This window comes from Schistocerca serialis, chromosome 3, assembly GCF_023864345.2.
Source record: "Schistocerca serialis cubense isolate TAMUIC-IGC-003099 chromosome 3, iqSchSeri2.2, whole genome shotgun sequence".
Taxonomy (NCBI): Eukaryota; Metazoa; Arthropoda; class Insecta; order Orthoptera; family Acrididae; genus Schistocerca; species Schistocerca serialis.
This window is the reverse complement of record NC_064640.1, coordinates 18,010,213-18,018,211: the sequence shown is the minus strand read 5'-3', so window position 1 is coordinate 18,018,211 and position 7,999 is coordinate 18,010,213. Positions and strand designations below refer to the sequence as shown.

The 7,999-nt window shown below is 35.1% G+C and overlaps 1 long non-coding RNA gene across 1 annotated transcript in view; it reads right to left on the bottom strand.

Annotated features, from left to right (window-relative positions):
- Window positions 1–2,787: 2,787 nt before the first annotated feature.
- LOC126469676 (uncharacterized) overlaps window positions 2,788–7,999 on the bottom strand; it is a 71,012-nt gene continuing 65,800 nt past the window's right edge. The window contains exon 3 of the long non-coding RNA XR_007586045.1: window positions 2,788–2,840. This is a non-coding gene — a long non-coding RNA (uncharacterized LOC126469676). The remainder of the gene's footprint in view (window positions 2,841–7,999) is intronic.

The window sequence follows — 7,999 nt, the reverse complement described above, 5'->3', positions numbered from 1 at the left end:
ATTTAGAATCGGTCACAGACAGGGCAGGTCCTGGGTTTGGTTCTTGAAAGGACATGGGGGAATCAATCTTCAACTGCCTCACTCCCCACCCCGCCCCCCAAATAACTTTTTGCCAAGCTTCATTTCACTTGCCACAGATACAGAAGGATTTAATAATAAAAATAAAATATACAAAATACAGGGTGATCCAACTGAGATATCTGAACACACTATATACAATGAACCATGCACGCTAGTTGCTTATTAATAGTATATACATGTCAAGGAGAGTCTGGACTGTGTGTCTAAGTTTGTGTCACAGCACATTAGCACTCAGCATGTCCACCACTGCGAATGCAGCACGTGTCATATTCCGTCCACGTTGTACCACAAGGTGTGCAGCATTTCTTGAGTGATTTGATGAAAGGTCTCTGTAATCTGCCTCCACATGTTGGCCAGATTCTGTGGTCTTTGTGCATACACTCTTGCCTTCACACAGCCAGACACAAAAAATCTATAGGCATTATGTCGTGTTACTCAGAGACCACGGGATAGGTCCACCATGGACAAACCAGTGATATTTAATATCTGTTTAAATTGTTCCCGTATTATTTGACCCAATGTGGTGGAGCACCATCCTGTTAGATACTGGTGTCCAGTATCACATCTTGCTGTGATCAAGGGACCACATACTGCACGATCAGTTCAAGATAACTGATGGCACAAAGAGTCTCTTCCACAAAAAAGAATGAACCAATACCATTCACCAATGCCTGAAAGCTCCCTGGGTCTGTACCACACTCAAAAATTTCACATACCATAAGACACATTGACCTTGCTGTCGTGGCATAATGACCATTTTCACTTAACAATTGAGACACACTGTTTGCATTAACTTGTGCCACCTCCAAAGGTTCTACAGAGTGTTTCTGACATCTGCTATTTGCACTTTTGAACTACGCACTGTTGGCTTGCCTCCCGGAGCATGGTTACTCATTGTTAACTTTCACCATTTTCATGTACACTGAAGAAAATTGCTCATACACTTGCCGCAACAATATCAATTTCATTGTCTTCCCGTGATTCCATCACAGAACGATGGCGGCTACGGGGGATACGAAGTTTTTCCAACAATTTGATTCCATGCCGAATTCAATTGAAAACGGCCGTCTCGATTAATAAGAAACTTACTGTCAGACAGTCTTATTTCCATGGATTCATTAATAACAGAACTCCAAAAGTTACTGTCTGACAGCGAGTCTCTTATTAATCGAGACGGCAGTTTTCAATTTAATTCGGCATGGAATCCAATTATTGAAAAACATCGTGTCCTCCGTAGCCAGCGTAGTTCTGTGATGGAACCGCAGGAAGACGATCGAATTCATATTGATACAGAGAGTTTTCACCACGGAGGGCACATGGTGCAGCAGAATCGAACGCGCTCAAGTAGTGTACGTGCAACACCAAGTGAATCCACCACACGTTTGCTGACGGGGCCTTAAATACCAGTACTCTGTGTGTTTTCGTCAGTACCACCTGAAGATGGCCAGAAGATTCTGCACTGAAATATTGTGGCAAGAAGTAACAAACATCCAGCAGTTCACCAGAAATTTTGTGAAACTATATGTACGCTGGTAAAGTTTTAAATCTCATTTATTTTCCTATTGTATATGTATGATGTCTACTACTAGTTGCAATTTTTTGTTTAATGCTGCATGTAGATACTTTTTACGCAATACTCAGATATGCCTCTGTAACTTTGGCCAATTTTTGTTGCTCAAGCCATAAATACATTTTGCTTGCTGTGTTATTTTGTGTGTGTATGCACATTATGAAGTAGACATTAAGGCTTTGTAAAAGCTATTATGTACTTCACTATGCCTTCAGTTACACACAACCCAAACAGCAGTTTTTGGTAGTATAAACATTAATTGATGATCAGACGACTGAATTGCCTCATTTTTATCTGCACAATGAGTATACTCCTTAAAGAACACACAAATTAACTGTTTATTGTGATAGTTGTTTGGTAATGAATATACAAACATTCTGCTTGTTGCACTCATTTCTTTTTAAATTAAACTGACGGAAATTAATGAGCATTTTGTATATCTGGCTTCTTCAGTCTCATTTCATCAGCAGGTAAGTTCATAGCCTCTCTGTTTACAATTTTGAGATTTACTGCGGACTTTCATTTTCAGTGGCCTCATCAGAAAGGTTTCTCATCACAGGTCATCCCACATTTGCTACTTTCTATTTGTGTATACAGTTCCTTGTAGTGCTGATGATTTGTTTTTGTGCCTCTTAATTCTCCTGGACTCTTTCTTTGATTTTCCTTCTATAATTATCTGAATTAATCGTTAAGTAAATTTTCATGGTAACTATAAGATTTAAATTCCATTATCTTCAAATTTATTAACAGTTAATTCAGTTTTGATAGTTTTCTTGTAATGTATATGAACATCAATTTCATAACACACATCCTTAAATCTTCGTGGTTCACGACAGGTTTCACCAAACACTTTGAACTGACATGTGTTCACTGCTGACTGACTGACTCACTATCCTTACACTTTAATTACTGGACACTGACTGCTGCTTTGTGTATGACACCTATTTATTAACACGCATACTACAGAAATCACAAAATTGTAAGTACAGGACTATTATATTTTATATCTCAACATGAATGATAGAGACAGTGAAAGATACAATAGGCAAGTAAAGTAAATTTGTGCAACCAAATGCCATATAGTTTGAAAATAGCAAAACAGTAGGTCCAGTTTTGAGAGATGGAAGTTTTAACATGCACGGAGTGTCCCAATGCCTGCCCAGGATTAGCTAGAAAATTTGGTTTCATACTGTGAATAATTGACAAAGTAACATGTTATTTTAGTAAAAGCATACATTTTTGGGAACAAAAAAATTAGGCTACAAAACTGAAACACTTGGTTTTGAAAAGAATTACATCTCAAGATGGAACATTCTGGAACATAAAAATTTTGAATATGAATAATTATTGAAATACCATTTTTGGACAAATCAAAGCGTTTATTAAAGAGAAAAAAAATGATAAGTATCCCAATGTTTAAAAAAATAAAAATAAAAAATAGGTTTCAAATTTTTATGTGAACCAGGTTTATAGGTATTGCAAATTTTAAATATTTCCCTTAAATAAAATGTTTATGGATGAACACTTTACAATATTGTCACTGTAAATTGTAGCAAGAATAATAATGTTTCCTGAAATACTGCACGAATAAGAATTTGGCAATTTTAGTTCATGCACTGTATGTTTATTGAAAAAACTAATTTATTTATTCAAGGAGTAGAATTGCAGCAAATGGAGTTATTGTGCCTTTTCTGCGTGTCTTTATTTTGAAGCTCTTCATATTGTGACTGTCTGTATTGCATTCCTGTAATTGATTTTTATTTATATTTGGCAACAGCCTAATAATTGTGTAAATAGTTATGAAAAATTGCACAAAGCTTGATGGACATAAGAAATCAAGAGTCCGCAGACCAGGACGTGGACTCCACTCAACTCTGGAACACTTCTGTATCTTGTAGCATGCATTATATGAGCTGTTTATTTTACATTACCCATTGTCCCACGTGTTAAATTCTCCCCTCTCAGCCAGATCAACATTTTTCTCTTATTTCAGAAGCAACACATTACCAAATGCAATACTTTCTTCTCATTTATGATACTTAATAAATTTATAAAAAAAACATTAGCTCCAGTATTTGACATTGTGGTAAACTGTCTTTAATGACTTTAATATGTAATGTATCTGCAGTGCCTATTATGCTAAATCATTTCCCAAAAGTAAAATTGAATTTTAGATTCTCTATTTCATGTCACATTTTCTCCTTAGAATTTTTGGAAGTACGGCGAATTGCTAATGATGGTACCTAATAATTAGTGAATGTAAAATTTCTTAGTCACAATAAATTTTGTTTGAAGCATATCATCTTTAATGATTTTACTCTCATCATGCAGCTTTCATTTATGTTCTCATAGCTGATACACATACACTGTCAAAATTTAATCAAATTTGGTATGACATTGAAATTAATTTTGTGCATTTTTTATTTGAACACTAACTTCAATTGTACAAGCATAAAATATCAACAAAAATAATCAATTTTGTAATACTGTGAGTGGATGGATAAAAATCTACTCACCAAATGGCAGCAGGAGAAAACAGAAAGGTTAACTAAATTTGCAAGCTTTCACAGCCAGTAGCTCCTCCTCCTGTCAGGAGCAGTCTTGTAGCTCTGAAAACTTGGAAATTTTCCTAATCTTTGTGTGTTCTCCTGCTACTGCTTGATGAGTAGTTCTTTTATCTGTCCAGTTACATTACAAGCATAATAGATATCCACAGTGGCTACAATTTGAGCCTTCCGGAAATTCCTCCACTAAACACACAATTATTATTTTACACTCATCCATTCATTTAAAAGTTCTATTCTGTAAATTGTCAATACAGAGAGCTTTCAGGAATGTTGAATGTATGATGTTCTACATTAGTGGGCAGAGACATATTACAGACTATTTATGTAAAGTATTATAACTAATTACAAATAATGCAACATTCACACTGTTAATTACATAATTTATTTTTAGATTAACTTTTTTCTTAATAAATCAAGATATCTATAACAGTACAGGAGGAAATATCTTGAACAAAGCCACTGCTCTTCCTCTTAAACTATTCAGTTGCTGCTATTACCAATAACTTCATATTAAAAATTTACGTAATTCTATGAATCTCAGCCAACAATGTCAAATTTTTACCTGCTGCAAAAGTTAGATCCTGTTACAGTTTCATGTTCCATGGACCATTTGTATGATTAATCATAATGACATGGAAAGAGTCAATCTACATTCACATTACACATTTGTACATAAGTATGGCTGCATGCTGACCATTTACAAGTATTTTTCCTTCACAAAAATATAGATGTGAGTTAGCAATTCCTACCTCACCACCTTTCACACATTACAAAAACAAATAGTACTATTCAGTAGGAGGAGTTGTCAAGAAGATATTTACTTTCCTGACTGTCTAATATTTTATACCACTGCACAAATGATCAAAAACTTTAGCTGCAGCATTATGCACCCTTTTTTGTGTGAAAGACAGTCTTAATGTGGAGTAATGCTGATGACACCTCTATCCTCATCAACAAAACTCCCAACCTCAATCTTGAGGAATCTGCCAATATTGTCTTTAGTGAAGTATGTAATTGGTTTGTAAATAATGGGTTATCACTAAATGTTAATAAGACCCAGTTTGTACATTTCCAAGTAAGGAAAAAATTTGAGGATCAATTACGTATTACACTGAATTATAGTGAGTTACTACAAGTTGAGTCAACCACGTTTTTGGGTGTACACATTGACAACAGTCTAAAATGGTCTGAACATATTTTGCACCTCCACAAAAAACTCAGCTCAGCAACATTCGCTGTTCATATTATTTCCACTATATGTGACCGAGACACCACAAAAACTGCTTATTTTAGTTATTTCCATGCACTATTGCTGTATGGCATAGTTTCCTGGGGTAATCAGCCACTATCCAAAAAAATATTCATTGCCCAAAAGAGGGTTATTAGGATAATGAGCGGAGTCCAGCCTAGACATTCTTGTAGGAACCTTTTCAAAAAATTGAGGATACTGACAACTGCATGCCAATATATCTGCCCCCTGTTATGTTTCATTGGTATAAAATGGACAATTGTACAAAACCAATGATTCATACCATACCATACCATACCATACCCACAATACCAGGAGGAAGATGGACCTCCATTATGAATCAAAAAACCTTACTATTGTACAAAAAGGAGTCCGTTATATGAGCTTCAAGGTGTTCAATGCTCTCCCACCATCACTGAAATTACTTATCCACGAGCTTCCCACATTTAAACAGCAGCTCAAACAGTATTTATTAGATAATTCCTTCTATTCAGTAGAAGAATATTTCAGTAGAGTTTATTGTAACTCATTTTTCCATTTACTAATTTGATGTACTATTGTGCACTACGATACTCACAATCACTGTTAACATCACTGTGACTTTCATTTAGCTATTAAGACCTACCATTTTTGTTAATGTAATTTTTTCTTCTATACCTATTAATGTGTATTTTGTCTTATACCAGATATCCTCTTGCAAGAGGTATTTTTATGTATTCCTTTTGTATTATTTGTAATAATTCTGACACATCCTACATCCACGCGAATGCCTCGCAGTACTGGATTTATGGGATGTAAATAAATAAATGCCATTTTTCCTTCTTGAGTTGTCATTATGCTCATCATTGTTCCTTTTAAACTGCAGTGGATTATTTACAATAAACTTCACGAGGCAATAAATATACCGTGAACCTGTAGCCGCTATGGTTATCTCCCTAAACAGTCTGTAATGCTATTGTAAATATAATACTATAACAAAAGTAAGCTTTTGTTAAGTGTGGTTTATCTGTTTCAAATAACCGCTTTGACATAGGTGGAATAAATGTACTAAATATATATTTTGTAAATAATTATGTAATATTTCAAGTAAAACTGTAATTAATTATGTCAATTTTGTATGTATATGCTGTCATGCAATTTTAGATGGTTCATACTTAGGGTTTTTGTAAGCAGAAGTGTAAATAGAAAAGGTGTAGTGATCATAGGTAGAACAGAACTCCATTCTGTGGTGGAATGGAAAAGGTGGTGGGCCGCGCGAGTGAGAATTGGCGCGCAAGTGGCTCAGTCAGTTGGTAGCTGCACTGCAAGGGCCCAAATTTACCAGCAAGACTTGGTTTTCGCCTCTGACGTGTTCTACACGATTGGCGCAGTACGGCAGATATTTGCATTTTTATCATCGCCACCAAGAGGAAGACAGAGCTATGTACATCAAGAGCCGTACCGCGCAATGTTACTACACAGCACCACCTCACGCCTCCTTCGACATCAGTAACAGGCAAAGTACTTAATATATAAGTGTATCACAGTATGAACCATCCATCTTCAATCAGTGGAATATAAGCGTTAAATGTACCTTTGTGTTTAACCATAATTTTCCTATTTCATTTACCTCAGTAGGGTCCTTACCTAAACAAATTTATTCCGAGTATCCGGATGTTTATTAAAGCTTGAATAATAGTAAATTACTGGCAATAGTACTGTTTTGGTAGTAAATTCTGAAAATCATTATTAAATACTAAAGTTTGCGCATATTAGTTTAAGGGCCACTGCTTTGCGTGACCATGAGGATAAGTTTTCAATAGCATTTTTGAAAGTAAAATAACAATTGTTTAACTGCAACAATCTTAACAGTAATTTTTCATGCTGCTTCTCCATGTCAAAGAAGGCCAGACAAATATTGGTGTTAGTAAAACGTTAACAAATAACAGTTCAAAAGAAATGAATTTTAGTCATGCTAAATAATAGTTTGGGTCATATGAATGATAGCTATAAGTTTAATATTTTTTTGTATCCTTATTGAAACATGTGTGTGTCTTCCTTAAATAATTACCAAAGTATAGTGTTAAATTCCGTAAGTAACAGAAAGTGGGATTAATAGTACTTACTGCCAAGTGACTGTAGTCAATGGAAATTAAGTGGTTGTGTCTAAATTACGTAGTAAGTGTAAGTAGTTATTTATTCAGTGTCAAAAATTGACTTCATCTTTTTGTGTAGACACTGTGCCCGATTTGGGCAGGCAGCCGTTTTATTAAGTGAACCAGTTTATTGTTATAACAGGCTTTGTCTGATAAAAGGTTTCCAAAAGTAATTATTCTCGCTGCTTTTCCCACAAACTGTATGATTTGGAGAAAATTGTTCGATACTTTACCATTAGGTTGAACACTGTTAAAATCTCTGACAGTCTATGGTTTGGAGTGTTACTGCTGCGTAATTTTATGTTGGTGTTCCTGTCGCTACTTACTACACAGTTCTGACATTCCAAATCGCAGGTCTTCCGTCTTTACAGTGGTAGAACTTAAACATTCTAGTACC